Source organism: Amblyomma americanum, chromosome 10 (assembly GCF_052857255.1).
Source record: "Amblyomma americanum isolate KBUSLIRL-KWMA chromosome 10, ASM5285725v1, whole genome shotgun sequence".
In the NCBI taxonomy this organism is placed as follows: domain Eukaryota; kingdom Metazoa; phylum Arthropoda; class Arachnida; order Ixodida; family Ixodidae; genus Amblyomma; species Amblyomma americanum.
This window is the reverse complement of record NC_135506.1, coordinates 3676718-3692282: the sequence shown is the minus strand read 5'-3', so window position 1 is coordinate 3692282 and position 15565 is coordinate 3676718. Positions and strand designations below refer to the sequence as shown.

General features: G+C 49.6%; 1 protein-coding gene across 1 annotated transcript in view; it reads left to right on the top strand.

Moving 5' to 3' along the window:
* The first annotated feature begins 313 nt into the window (after positions 1–313).
* Positions 314–15565, top strand: part of Shab (potassium voltage-gated channel shaker cognate b) — a 56401-nt gene continuing 41149 nt past the window's right edge. Inside the window, exon 1 of the mRNA XM_077640047.1 lies at positions 314–598. The gene's annotated coding sequence lies outside the window, so the exon portion shown is untranslated. The remainder of the gene's footprint in view (positions 599–15565) is intronic.

Sequence of the window (15565 nt, the reverse complement as noted above, 5' to 3'; positions counted from 1 at the left end):
TTGAAGACGAGCAGGAAAGCTGTATTTCGAAAATACGGGCAACATTTTTGCCCGTTTCTTTTTCTTCCTTTGCCTCGAATAGTGCCCCCGTAAGCATTCTTTTTCTTCATCTTTTCTTCAAATTCCCGTGCTTTTTTTGTGCGTGTGTGGAAGTCTGGCCTTGCGGTCGACCTTCGTCGCCCTCCTCCTCGCTGGTTAGCGACGCCCCTCGGCCGAAATGGCCGAGAGCGAGCCACGAACCGACACGAGGCGTGACCGCACCGGACCCAGCGTGGTCGAGTGGGAGCACGCTTCTCCCGAACCACGTGTGCTTCGGCAGCGCCACCGCCATCCATCTGTGCGGTCTCCAGCATGGGCTAGCGGCCAAGCACGACGCTTCCGCCGACTGCCTCGCTCACCGCAACCCGAGGCCGAATCGCACCAACGTCTGGTGCCAGCAGCCGGCCTGTGTGTCCGCAGTGATCGTCCAGAGCTGTTGTCAGGGACGCCATGCAATCGCGTTGAGCGCCCGTCGGAGAAGAACATGACTCCACTGCTCGACTGCGCGCGTTGAGCATGGGACCGGCTCGGGAATGGTACGCCGACCAAGTCACCTAGGGTGAGTGGCTTCTGCTGCTGCGAGCGCGATTGTGGTGTGTTCTTAAGAGCGTATACTGAGGTATGGCTGGTATGATATGGCATGGCATGGCATGGTATGGCATGGTATGGTATGGTGTATGGTACGGTGTGGTATGGTATGCAATGCAATGTTATGGTGTACTTTAGTGTGGTACTGTAGGGTATGCTATGGTGTAGTATGGTATGTAATGTTATGCAGTGCAATGCCATGGTATACTGTAGTGTGGTATTGTATGTTGTGCTATGGTGTAGTATGGTATGCATACATGGTATAGTAAGCTACACAATCGTACAGTATGGTATGCTATGGTTAGCGCACTCTTGTTTAAGCGTGTATGCTGAGCTCTGGTGCACACTTTCTGCAATAGCAATCACCGGCGTGTTCCAACAGTCTCTCGCTTACCCAGATGTGGGTGTGTCAATCTTCGTCTGTACTGAAGAGGTCGCGGACAAGGGCGGATGACGTGGTTACGCCGGCCCTGTTGGAGTTTGTCTCTAGTGCCGTGCATTCTGATGCTTATGACAGCTTACGCCTGTGGGTCTCGCAGAAGCACCTTGCCGGCCTCTCTTCTTGCTCTTCTCTGCGGATCACAGCGCCCGGTGACCAGCGCAGCTGTGCGGTCATTCCTGCCGGCCCTCGAAAAATGAGGGCGACGAAGCGCGGTCACTCGGTGCCAGATCATGCGCTGCAGACTTGCACAAAAATATCCACGCAGAACAGCTCGTGCTTTTTGCATTGTGGTGTTTTAGGAAGCTGCTTGATAAGCTGCTCTGCCACCCTCTGGTCTGCGCGGCTGCTGTTTAGGAGAGCTCTCCGGCTGCGCGTGTTCACTGCGGCCGACCCCGTTCTCGCACCCAGAGCAAAGAAATCTGCAGCAGTGCGATGGACAGCTTTCATGTTACACTCTTAGGCAAGTGTTCTTGGCCACACAGCTGCGAATTGTGCGCGCCCTGAACTGCTCAGCATGCCCTGCTTTTGAAGGCTGGAAATTGTGAGCAGGCTATAGGAAGCGGCGCAAGTACATCCTGTGACGTCACGGATTGCGAAAATTCAGGCGACGAGTCCTCAAATCGTTCAAATTAAATAACTAACATAAGTAACATAAATATTTAACATAAATAAATATATGTTAAATAAACTTTAACATTACTAAAATTACGATGACATAGCTAGAGATCAGCCCAAGCCAGTATGGGGCCTGTCGGGCCGTACCCGGTAGTCGAGCATCTCATGTTGACGAAATAAGAGAACCTAACGTACAGAATAGGCATGCCAAAAAAAATGCTTTGGTCAAGTAGAATACACCTTTTCCTTCAATTAGCGTTTCATGCTTTTATTGACGAAATTTAACGTTATAAATTCTTGGTAAATTGTGATTTCGAACAAAACGGCGACCATGAGCAAAATATTGAGACCGCGGCGGCGAAGACAACGTATACAGGCGCACGAAAAACTAAAAAATGGCTACCCCAAAATTGAGCGCGTATCACACGTTGAAGAAACAGAGAGCGAGGGAGGTTGCAGACGGAAAAAGAAAATACCATCGAGCGGAATGTCCAAATTATGCGGTACAGATCGAAGGTTATGTTCAAAGGGACACTCAGGACAACTTCATTTAATTTTTGTTATTAGTAAAAATCGTTAATGTGACTTTTTCTGGCTGCCCTGATGTTTGTCCGGCAGCAAAGGATGCATTTATGCTGAGAAAATTGCAGTTATAAATTTGACGCCACTCGATTAAAACTCGTGGCGTCACGACCGAAACGGACTCCGTGATTACGGTTGGATGTAAATAGCGGTGTAACCTAGCCTCAGAGAGCAGCAATTTTCGATGTAGAGCACTTTACTTAAAATTTCGGCCTGTGGTGGTGACAGCTGCGTTTCAGTGTTCGGCCTCAGCTTGTGCTCGAGTGTCCTTTTAAGGATTTCGTTTACCTCTGACCGCCGCACAGGTAATGCAAACAACATTGTATAAGTCTCCAAAGGGAATCCACGTTGGCGCTGTACCTTCTGCCGTGCTGGACACTCGGCTAGTTCTCAGAGGATTTAAGCGTAACGTCGCCCTACCTTCGCGATCATTTTCGCTTGTAATGGCAGTCCCGGACGCAAATTATTCCCCCTGAATAGGCCTCATTGAAGCAGGGAGAAACGATACGTAGTGTCCACATCTGCGGTAGGGGTTGCTCAACATTGCGGAGAAGTCTCTCATCTTTGTCTTCTGCAGTTGTGCGGTTTCATTGGCTCCGTAATAGCTACGTATAGAGCCCAATGCGAACAGCCCAGTGGCCGCGAGACAGCCGACGTAAATGGCTGGAATGTTGGGTCGTATAACGGTTGAGGAGGCACGGAGCTATTGTGCGCAATGGGAGCACTGGATGAAATGCTCTTTGGCCGCTTTATTGCGCCGCCAATGTCGGAAATGATCGTCTCGCTGACTGACTGAACTCGATGCGCGGATATTCGCGTAAGCCTCCCGCCGTAGAAAACGAGTGTCACGTGTTCTTCTACGGCTCGTTGACTCGGCGCATCGCAGAGTATTTCATTCAAGCAGAAGCGAGCTTCCAAGAAACGAGCGGTTCATTGCGCAGATACAGCACGAACTGTGAAGAAGATTTCGGAGGGCGAAAAAGGACGACCGTAAGTATACATGTAGAGACGAGTGCAGCGATCTCGCCTGCGCTATTCAACGTGACCATTGGCGAACATCAACTCTCATCACAGGATCCTCCGTGCCAACCCAATGTCGCTGGAGGTCATACTGTGGAGCCGCTCGTCGGTTTTGAACTCACTAGGCTGCATCTGCATCTGCGGAAGCCTTCCCTCAGGGCGCGAACTGTTCAAGATTTCCGAAGTCATTCCAGGCTGGTTGGCACTTCCAGACCGAAAATGACACAGTAAAAACAGCGTTTCTAATAACGTTGTTACTAGTTACTCTATTCGCATCACGAAATTTATGGAACGCCGACGTGGTTAGTTTCGCGAAAACACGCAGGACGAGAAAAAGGTTTTCACAGCTTCCGCGTTCGTCCTTTGTGTTTTCGCGCTCGTAGCAGCGAGTAGCCCAGCTAGGCTAGCTTCCGTAGGAGGAGGTCTGCGGACAATGCTTGCTGCTCGGTAGCCGCAGAAAGCATCGGGCTTCTTAATTAGCGTGGCTGCGCATGCGCAAATTGGGAGGAAGGAAACGACAGTGAGGACTAAAAGGAGAAGAAAGCTGCATGCATATAAAGAGCCAACAGCCGAACGCCGTCGGGGAAGAGTGCGCAATTTTAGCCCGCCCGTCACTCAACACAGAACAAGCACACGTCCTTCGCAAAGCTCAAACAAGCAGTCTCCCCACTCCACAGTGTTTTGCAACTTGTGATGGCGCGATAAAGGTCACTGTCCCAACTGTCCGGAGATCGGGGCACATACAGAATACATTCTGTGTTCATGTCCTGCGCTTGTTTCCCGCCTTCCTGGAGTGCACTGGGAAGATGGACAACGCGCGCCCCTAGTGGAGCAGGCGCTCTTTTTCACTGGGCCTTAGTTCTGGCCTCGAATAAAGTTTTTCCTCCACCTCGTTCAAGAGTCTATGTTCAGCGAAGAAGACTCGGAAGTTTTTCGGCCGTAGCTCGTCTTCTGCGTTCCTCGATGCCGCAGGGTGACTCGACTCGGAGAGCGCGAGGTTCGTGGCGCACCTCCGCCCATGCGCCCCCGTCTCCCGGCCTGTGCTCTTTTCGTGCGCGGTTTCTGGCTGAGTTGCTTCCCCGCAAACGGCCAGGCTCGACGCTGGCGCGGCCTCGCATGTCGCCGGAGGCAGCACGCGATGCGCGGGCCAAGCGGCAGAATCGATACACGACGCGATCCCGCGCGCGCGACGGCGGCCGGGACTTGGACGGAGGGGGGCTTGTGTGCGCGGAGTCAACAGCCCTGGAGAAAGGCACGGCCGTAGCTTTGTTCCGGCCGTCCCGTCCCGCGCTCGCATGGTTCGCGGAGGAAAAAGGGAAAGCGCGAAAGATGGAGAATGCGGGAGAAAAGGGGAAAGGAGAGAGGGAAGCGAAAGCGGATAATTAACGAAAAAAAAAACAGCGAAAATATTTAAGAACACGCCAAACGGAGATGAAGAAGAAAATATTATTTTGCGAAGGAGGAGGGGTGTCGGCGAAAACCGGATCAGGGACGCGGAGTCGCAAAATTAAAGGGGTGGTATTGGAATGGCCGTCGAGTGGCCAGCCCGGTTGCGCCCCCTGGACATAAGGCGGTCGGTTCACAATGATCGAACTGTGGGCACGAGCTTCGATCTTCGACGGCGCTACTTCGCCGTTTAGTGACTAGTTTTGCGGCCGAGGCTGATAGTGCTGTAACATATGCACTGACTCTGTATAGTGCCGCGGGCAGTTGAGCTGTTCACTGTAAACCTTGTTAACTTGCGCCTTGTTTACCCCAAAATGCTTTAGCTTGATTTAAGCGAGGCCCCCGTAAGGAGTCCAATGTGTTTGAGGGAAACGCCCAATGTGGAGTGAGATTTGAAACAAGGAAGTAATTGCTCGATAGTATCCACCCAAGCGCCGCTTTCCTTGAAGACTCTGCGGCTGCGTTTGGGTGGACGCTAGTGAGTAATTACTCCCTTAGTACACCCTTAAGGACCATTTAAATGCCAATGGCCTATTTTCTTGACGAGGATACGATTCTTTTCCCTACAGTTGTATTCGGTCAAACTTGGTAATATAGCGAAGATGTGACGAAGAAGAGAACTAATGAAAGAGAGGAACAGAGAGGGTTTGAGAGCTTGAGGCAATGACAAAAGGACGAAACAAGTGAGGCAAGTGAGTGAAAGAAAGGGGAAAGGAAGAACGAGCGAGAGAGGGAAGAGGGTGGAGAGAAGAAAAGGGAAAGCCTCGTCTCTACTGCACGCCCTGCTCGCGTGCGCATTCGCTGCGGGCGAAAAACGAGGCCGCTGTGCTTCGCTGCGGTGCTGCTGCTGCTGCCGACGCATGGCGGAATGGGCGCTCGTACACGCGGGCCAAGGACGAGGAGGGGCGAGGCTGGGAGCGAGGGGGGAGGGAAGAAACAGCGGGTTCAGGGCGGGGGAGGAACGGGATTGCGCGGCTGAGAAAAAAACAAAATCCCCCCCAGTTTGCGTGCTTTCTCGCAGCACGTTTCTGCCGTGCGGAGAAGCGAACCCTTTGCGAAGGCCTTGACACTTGGTGCGCCGCCGTGCGCGCGCACGCGCGCCCATTTTCTTTTCCCCCGCTTTTGTTTAGCAGCCGCCGACGTGACGGCTCGCTGTGTTAACGGCGACGACCACTTTCTCGATGCACAGCCCGGCAGAGCGGCTGAATTTCGGTAATGCAGGGGCTGCGTGTAGCTGCTTGAACGCCCTTGCTCCACTGGTGCGCCCGTCTACTGGGATTCCGTGAAATGTTGTTTAAATAACAGGAAGGCAACTCTGAAACAAAAGCAATTTCCAGTTCCACAGACACAGCTCTGGCGCTGATCCGCTACATCTGTGCGCTGTAACGGGCGACTGAGTTGTACATCGGTTACGGCCGGTTATCTTGGGTAGATCTGCTCAAGTGCCTGTGAAGAGAGCTTCGGGGTCGTTGGAAAGCCCGCCGGGGGGCCGCCACGCTATGTTGGTGACCTTGGCGGTGAGTCGCCTGTGCTCACATTCCGTGCCACATCTTTGACTTCTTTTGCCCACCTGCGATGAGTCGTACTAAGGTGTGCACCTCGACCGTGACGTTACTTGCGGTGACTTACAGGCGCTCCCGTTCCGTGCCGCAGCGAATCGTGAATACGGGCTTACATTCAGATTATGATCTGAGTCGCGGTGAGCGTCCCGTCCGTCACGTGTCACATCCAACCGGAGAGTATATATGTCGGGCAAGAACGCACAGTCACGCGACACAACGCTCACATGCTGGCTCTCTTTTTGCCCAAACAAAACAAGTGCCAACAAAAGCAGCAGCAACAAACAGCCCTCGCTGAGTTCTGTGTCTTACCCCCGAGGGTAATCGCCGGCAAGTTTTTTTAATTTAATGAACGAGCTTATGACGCAGCGCCACAGCTATTACGCTGGCCGTCGTTTGTGGCATCGCTTATGTTGGAACATCGCTTAGGTTCGAACATGAGCTCGGCGGAAGCGTATATGCTGCCTCATGGTCACGTGACGGCGGTGTTTCAAAGGAGAATGCGTCTGTAGGCTCTCGAAAAATCCACGGACCGACGCTCGCGGCACGGCGGAATAAAGGCGCATTGGTCGACATCACACTCCTTAATGTCGCTCAAGGCTGAACGCTTTTCGCAGATGCGGATGTTCGGGGGAGTCGATCGGACGTGAAGCCCCCCAGTTTCCTTCCGCGTTATTACTCGCTTCCGTTTTCTTTGCGCCGTTCGGAGACTCCGTGAAGGACGGCGTCCGTACCTTTACACCCGCGCGCAGCTTTGCGCTCGTGCCATGCAGAATGACGTCAGAGTAAACGTAGAATAAACGGCGTTTTTATGTAATAAACCAACGATTTTCGCCGCAGTGGAACCACCGCAGCGCTTGACTAATCTTGCATTCTCATGCGACACCGCATTTGCTGTGAGGGGCATTTTGCGGCCATTTCCAGAGAGCGCGAATCCCTCAAAGTCTAGCTCTCCTGGGCATCACTTTCCATCATGAGGCAACTGCTGAACATCGTAGGGTGTATAGCGTTATGAACAAACACATGCATTGAGTAGCGAGATGTGCTTTTAGAGTTAGCCCCGTGCACACATTTGAGACTGCCATAGAAAACTAATGGCACGCGTTCCTAACAACAGCAGTGAAACAAGGGGGCCTTTTTAATCACGTTCTTAAATAAGAAAATGCATTAGCATTTAGATTGCCTGCGATGGTTTCTACAATCAGTGTCTAATGTTCTTCTTGCGACTTTCCCGCCAACAATCCCGTATCTCTGAGTCATCACCTTATAGGATGTTCCGAGTGCCTTATATTGTATTATCACATGGGATTGTACTAATCGCACCAACTAATCCGCCACAATTGACCCATAAATTCCCACCAATCGACCTTAATTCATTTCCTGGGGTGGGCCTACTTCCTAATTTTGGGGGTACTGATAACTTTCAACTTTTGCGATGGTCTATGGTTGGTCCAGTGGAGGTCATGTCACAGCTCTCTCGACCAGTCGAAGAATTTGGTGTGTGTGTGTGTGTGTGCGTGTGCGTGTGCGTGTGTGTGTGTGTGTGTGTGTGTGTGTGTGTGTGTGTGTGTGTGTGTGTGTGTGCGTGCGCGTGTGCGTGTGTGTGTGTGTGTGTGTGTGTGTGTGTGTGTGTGTGTGTGTGTGTGTGTGTGTGTGTGTGTGTGTGTGTGTGTGTGTGTGTGTGTGTGTGTGTGTGTGTGTGTGTGTGTGTGTGTGTGTGTGTAACGACAACCTAAATGCTGTCGCATTTAAACTACAAGCGTCCCGAAGTGGAATCTGCGGATCTATTGTTTGTAATGGTGCAACTACAGTACTCGAAAAAAAGTGCGTTCACAAACTTCCCGTTGGAAGAATGCTGCTGTACAGAATTTCTGGGGGGAATACGACAACTCTTTGAGCACCCTTTTCCGCGATGTTCAGCCGTGCTGCGAGACAGGGTGGCCCATTAGCGATCGTGTTGTGCTTGGCCAGGGTCGTCGGACCGCCCTGCACGCGCTGCTGCTCCCATGCACCGCGCGTCTGGGGGGCGTCGCTGTAGCCCGGATGAAGCAGCGAGTGTAATCCGCCACCGCGATGAGGAACATGCGGGAGCAGCGGGAGTTTGTTTTCAGAGGGAAGTTTTCGAACCCGTTTGTAGCAGCAAACAGGGCTCGCGATGTGTCCGCGCCTCAAAGACCCCGGAAGGGCGGGTGAAACAAAACAACCACGTGGTGAGCGGGCTTCAACGAGCAACACACGCCGCGAGGGTCGATCGCATAGCGAAGGGATATCAATTGCCAGATCGTGACGTCACATGCGCCAAACGCTAAGTGTTTAAAACATTTTCTTAGAATTACTGCTAATGCGCTATATATATATATATATATATATATATATATATATATATATATATATATATATATATATATATATATATATATATATATATATAGCAGACAAGGTAAAGGAAATGAGGTGCTCGTTTGACAAACTTATGAAGGGAGCCGACAGTCACCGAAAGCAAGGTGCATAGGGGAATGTTTAATTTTCTTTTTGCATGTGTAGTGCTGATCAGTGGGATAATAATACTTAGAGTAATCTATCGCTTAAAGAAAATTACTTATAAAACAGCAGAAAAAACAACCATGCCGCCGGTGGGATCCGAATCCACGACCTCCGAATATCGCGTCCGGTGCTCTATCAACTGAGCTACGGCGACGGCTGTCCAGTCTGCTGCTCTCGTGGGTATTTATGTTTATTGCGTGTTAGCGAACCATGAGAGTGTTCACCAGCGCCACCCTCGTCCATAGCGGTGGACGTAGCACGTCCTGTAATACCGTTCCTGTAATAGGACGTCCTGTAATATATATATATATATATATATATATATATATATATATATATATATATATATATATATATATATATATATATATATATATATATATATATATATATATATATATATATATGGTGCAGTGGGTGCCGTTTTGCTTGTCACTGTACTTAAGAATGCGCCAGTAAGAATCGAGAGATCTAGAGCGAGAAAGACGCACATACGTACACGAAGATGGGAAGAATGTACAAGACAGGCGATGCAATCGCTTTAAGTTCCTAGTGTTTCCGCGTTGGTCTTTTTCGCACTGCGACTTTTAATCCTAACTAAATATCGCGAACAACCGCGCTCTTGACCGCAATCACCTTTTACTACTTTGCTACTGCTTTTGCTAACTACAACCAGCCCCTTCGCAGCGTTGTTTCGCTATATACTTAAACTGCAACAAACAAAAAAGTACAAAGTGGTGTGCACGCTTTTCTCGAGCAAAGGGTGTCACTGCAGCACGCCCAGCGATATCGACATCACGTTCAACGCGCGCTGCGTTGCGTCACTCAAGGGACGTGCCTCGATCGAAGCCCACTGCGGGCACAGTCGACGGGTTCAAGGGTGCGGAGAGTGCCCCGTGAGTGAGCCAGCACAAATAGCGACCCTTACGAAAGGCCGTCCATTTGCGCTGCGCTGATTGATTGATTTTGACCACGGAGCAGGTGAACAGCCACCGAAGGATCGTGCACGGATCGAATCTGCCTCTGCAGCTCGTCGAAGCGGTGTCGCGTGTCTGTGTTATGGGGTACAATCTTGAACAAAGTGAGCATGCAGCTACAGAACCCGCCCATTGTGATGCATGAGACGCCGAGTTTCACGGTAGAGAAAAAAAGCAGGAAAGTGGGACCCTCGACAACAAAGCTAACAAGGGTCGGCAGGGTGGCCTCGAATCCTCGGACTGAGTTTCATGCAGTTGCGCGGAGAGAAGACTGGCACTGCGATTGTTCACACGCCGCGAAAAGGCGGGCAAATGTGAAGTTGGGCCACGACTTGGCTCTTAATAGGCCGCAAACGTGTATGCAGCTAAAAAAAAAAAATACAGTATTTTTAATTGTTCCTAAGGCGACCATTAAGTCTTATGGCATAGCTGTATGGCTGTGCTTATCACCAATACCATCACCAATATCACCATCATCATCATCATCCGATATCTTGCGCCACCTGCGGCGTTCTTGTCCTGGAAAACTTCCTAATCTCATCCGCCCACCTGTGGCTCCGATATGAAACCGCAAATGTCATAGTAGTAGGTGGCAAACATTAACATTCTCAGTGAAACTTCCACTGATAAAACAAACGACAGCAGCTCATTCCGTAGCTTTGGTTTCTAGATTCAAGTGCACTATCACTGTTCCAACACGATGCATCACAGTGGGTAGCAACACGCTCATTGACCACGCTTGGACTGATATATTATGTCTTCCAGAAGCAGGCATTCTTTACCTACATAGACACCGCAGGTCATTTCCTGATATTCATGTGCTTACACACCATAACTCCACGTCATACCACAACCTTATGCACTAAGCTTGTCCTAGACAAAGACATATTTGTATGAAGTGGTGGAAGCAGGCTGTCATTTGATTATGTCAGTACATGATCCACAACAACCCTATTCGCAGTTTCCAACACTTCTTAATTAGTTACTTCATTCCTACTCACAAACGAGAATCCCCAGTATCCTTTCTTCAGAATCCTTGCATCACACGCAGTCTTAAAGCAATACACAGTAAAGAAAATCTTTACAAAAAAATGCAGCCTTTCTACATGAAACTTCACGCTCGATACAAGAAATTAAAGAGTACCCTGTCTGCTCTATTAAGACGAGGAAAAAATCCTTATTATGAACAAAAAATTGACTGTGGTAACAATATATGCAAAAAGTCGGACACAGTTAAATGATTCTTAGATAGAAATAAAAAGCACTAAACATACCTCCGGTCCAACGCAACGGCGTGGAGTACAGCAACTGAAAAGCAATTTTAATGTCTTTTAACACGCAGACGGGCGATGTGTGTCTTCCTTCAGTCATCGTCCAAGTCCGTGCTGTTCTTCAGGAAAATGTCGTGCCAACTCGCACAAGCGTCCGTTTTAACCCATTATTTTGTCGTTTCCCACACTTTTTTTTTCTGCAACCACAACCGCAGGAAGTAATTTACATAATACGTTATCTTATAATAACGAGTCCCGGCCTCGATAATATTCATGTTTCATATTAAAATGGTTGCACATATAATTAGCAATTAGCGATATTTTATTCCATATTGTGAACTCAGTGTTTAAGACCAACATTTTTCCTCAGGAACTAAAACCTTGGAGGATTATTTATCCCTGGAAGGATTATCCCCTCCCTAGTGACCAAATATTGTGCGATTTGCGTGCTTCCTTGTTTCAATATATAGTTGAAAACTAATCGAGAATCGCCTAGTTGAGCGCCTAGATAAATTCAATAATCTATCGCCATGTCAGTATGGTTTTCGTTCTGGATTTTCTACAGAACTTGCCATCGTCCTCGCGGGGACACTGGATGTCTTTCCGACATCCGCGATGTCCCCGACATCATCTTATGCCGATCCGCTGCACGCGGGAGATCGTAGCCAGCGCTGGGCTTTTGACGTAAGAGACACCTTCAAGGGTGTGAAAATCGAATTTAACACAGTTTCTTTAGCCCCATGGGTGTTCAGAGAGCTGTATGAATATATTTAATGCTTTAGAACAGTAAGAATACTTTTGCTTTCTTTTTAATTAGTTCTATGTAGGGTACCGCAATAACCTCAATCGCGGCGTGGCATTGATTCTCCTGTGCCATGTGCACTTTTTTTCGGCCAGACATCACCCAAGCGGAATCACAAGTTTACAGTTTCCAGCATTCCCCTGGTGGATCAAGTGCACCTTAAGAAACACACAATGACCGCGGCGCCTCCATTCGCGGTAGGTATTTTTGAGGAGTTCGACGACTTAAGGCACTGGCGCCTACTTACGGTAGCACACGTTCCCTTTGACACCGAATTCACTAACTACGCTCGAATATTGTTCACTAGTTGCCCTAATGCAGGAAGAAAAAATTGTGGTCATGCTTTAGAACATTCTCTGAAGATGTCAATAGTCCATCTTCAACCACCTCATGCGTAATAAACAAACTATCCATTCGCGATCCATACACTGGCTTCACATGGAAGAACATTTATTTTCAATGTTCACTGCGCTTTTCAATAACTTGGCACTCACTGGCAGCATTTAATTAGTAAATAAGGCGTCCTGAAAAGTCAATATGTCTAGCTTCCTGCCGGTGGATTGCGCCGAAAATAAAACAAGTGAGCTTCTGGCTGCACAAGAACGGTGTGTCGCGCGAAATTGTGTTTGCAAACAATATCTCTTTCCTCACTTCCATCCGCAGCACACGCTGCGAGGCGTTTTCGCCAGACAGCGAAGCCGAAGAAGAGAGATCGCTATCTCTGCTTCTTCAGACAAGGGGCTTTGTGGAGGCTTGTGCTTCGCGATAATTGTCTGGCACGGAGCTCCGATTTCCAGTGCGTGTTTCTGATTCCCTTAGGGTCTGGCAGTTTTGATGGAGGCGCATTACAGTTTAACCAGTCGACGCTCTTGGGTCACTGCGTACAATTCCAGCGTGCAGAAAATGAATAAGAACAAAAATTCATTCATTCATTCATTCATTCAAGTGAGCACAGAGCAAGAGGACAGAACAACTCGAGAGTTTTATGGCAACGACGCACAGGCTACGTTCGGGGACAGCGTTGCCCGAAAACGCGAGCAGCAGAGCTATTATTAGCCAGTCGATGCAGTTCATAGCTCCACGTGGTTTGCTGGCTGCTGCCACCGCTTTAGACAAGCCACCTGGATCGATCCGACTTCGATGTTCCGCCTCGACGAGGGACAGAGATGCCTATACACACACACACCCGTTGGGATTCCTGTTCACCGCGTTCATTAGGCTGGCTAGCATTGAACGTGGCTGTTTTCTCTTGCTTGCTCGTAAGAAAGTTACAACTGTCCTCGCGACAGATAACAAAAATAATAACTCGTAGGACGGTTGCCACTGAGTAACGCGTGATCCAGCGACGGCTGTTTGCGGTGGTGGTTCAGATAATGTCTGTTCATTGAAAAATAATATTTTATTAGCATTCATTTTTCAATTACTATTGTCTTTTTTTTTCTGACAGAGTTCGCTTGATGTCACCAATCAGCGCGGCGTGTGTTACGCCAATACCGACTTCGCAGAACGCGGAAACATGTCCTTAACATCTCTTGCTGTTAATAACTCTGACTTTTCGCCTTCAGGCTGTAGAATTGATAGCTTTTTGCCTCCCCGATATTCAGCGTACGTAATCGTGCCTAAACATCGTAAAGGCGCTCATTTGCATTTACGATCATACGGGCTAGTCTAACCTTAATCACCCCATGCCCAAAGAGGGACACATTTCGACAACGACCGCTCTGGTATTCATGTTGGTCGGGTATAGAAGACAGGATTTTTCCGTTACAGCGTAATAGGACAACATTTTCAGGTAGGGCGAGACACAGAACTGGAGAACAAGGACATCAGTGATTGATATGTACGAGCTTGATTGAAACCGCAATAGCCAAAACTAGCCTTCTGACTGTGAGTTCAAACAATGTTGAATATTTTTGGGACATTGTACGCGACATTGTACGCATAAGAAAGAAAGGAAGAAACAAAGAAAGATGAGGAAGGAAGGAAGGAAGGAAGGAAGGAAGGAAGGAAGGAAGGAAGGAAGGAAGGAAGGAAGGAAGGAAGGAAGGAAGGAAGGAAGGAAGGAAGGAAGGAAGGAAGGAAGGAAGGAAGGAAGGAAGGAAGGAAGGAAGGAAGGAAGGAAGGAAGGAAGGAAGGAAGGAAGGAAGGAAGGAAGGAAGGAAGGAAGGAAGGAAGGAAGGAAGGAAGGAAGGAAGGAAGGGAAGGAAGGAAGGAAGGAAGGAAGGAAGGAAGGAAGGAAGGAAGGAAGGAAGGAAGGAAGGAAGGAAGGAAGGAAGGAAGGAAGGAAGGAAGGAAGGAAGGAAGGAAGGAAGGAAGGAAGGAAGGAAGGAAGGAAGGAAGGAAGGAAGGAAGGAAGGAAGGAAGGAAGGAAGGAAGGAAGGAAGGAAGGAAGGAAGGAAGGAAGGAAGGAAGGAAGGAAGGAAGGAAGGAAGGAAGGAAGGAAGGAAGGAAGGAAGGAAGGAAGGAAGGAAGGAAGGAAGGAAGGAAGGAAGGAAGGAAGGAAGGAAGGAAGGAAGGAAGGAAGGAAGGAAGGAAGGAAGGAAGGAAGGAAGGAAGGAAGGAAGGAAGGGAGGAAGGAAGGAAGGAAGGAAGGAAGGAAGGAAGGAAGGAAGGAAGGAAGGAAAAGAAAACACGCTCACGTCTGCAGAACTAGCAGAACAAAGTGCACTGCGTGACGAACGACTGACATGATTATAAAGTTCCCGCAGAGTGAGTGAAACGCATTGTTGGCGTAAACGCATATAGAAGCCCCTTTCAATTCGCACTCGTTTACCGTGGTCTTAACACATTTCGTAAGTCGTCAGGCAACGTGTTATTTTGTTGTCATGAATCCTTTTCACTTAGCGCTGGCTATCGTCCTCGACAAACGCGGATCCACCCGACTAATCTCCTGTGTTATTTGTCAGACATAACGGGTTCCGCTTGTGGTCTGGTAAGGCGCAACTGTGAGGCCAAGCAGCAGCGCAGCCCCGCAGCACATCCTTTCGAGAACGAACCTCTACAGCGGTCACCGAAGGCACTCAGTGGCATTAGCGGCCAGCGACGAGTTGACCGGTTAACGCGAGCCCAGTTGCGCGTGACCGGTATGGTTCGGAAAGCAACACGCTCTTTCGGTGGTCTGCGCGCGGCGTAAACAACGGGTTGAGTTAAGCTCCCCGGAAGAAGAGGGAGGGGGGCAGCGTGCTTCTTTCCGCGTTTCGCGCGGGACTCTGTAGTGGCGGGCGTCCGCTTCGCCAGCCACACTAGAAAGCGCCAGAGTTGCCCGTACTCTGCGGGCACACTACTCAGTTGTTTTGCGCCTTGTCCACAATATCCAACTCTTTCGTCGTACTCTTTCACCCTACGTTGAACTTTACGTCGTACTCAGCGAGCACAAAAAGAGCGATAGTCGAAGCGCCACTAGCACTCAGCCTTTTCCTCCTTTGAGTTGGCTTCTCCGCTCGCTCAACGGCATTGCAGGCAGAGCACGCTCTACAGGAAGAAAGGGGAGGGTCGCGGGCTGGTGGAAGGGATTGATCGGGCCGGTGTGTGGTGCGACCAGTAGTCATGGAAACCTGTTGTGTCTCGGCGGCTACCGGCTCCTACCGCTGCTGCTGCCGCGACGCCGTGAGTATCGGTCGCCAGCGGAGCGGTGGCCGAGTGCGGACAGCACCGCCGCACCCTTGCCTCCGGGGTCTATT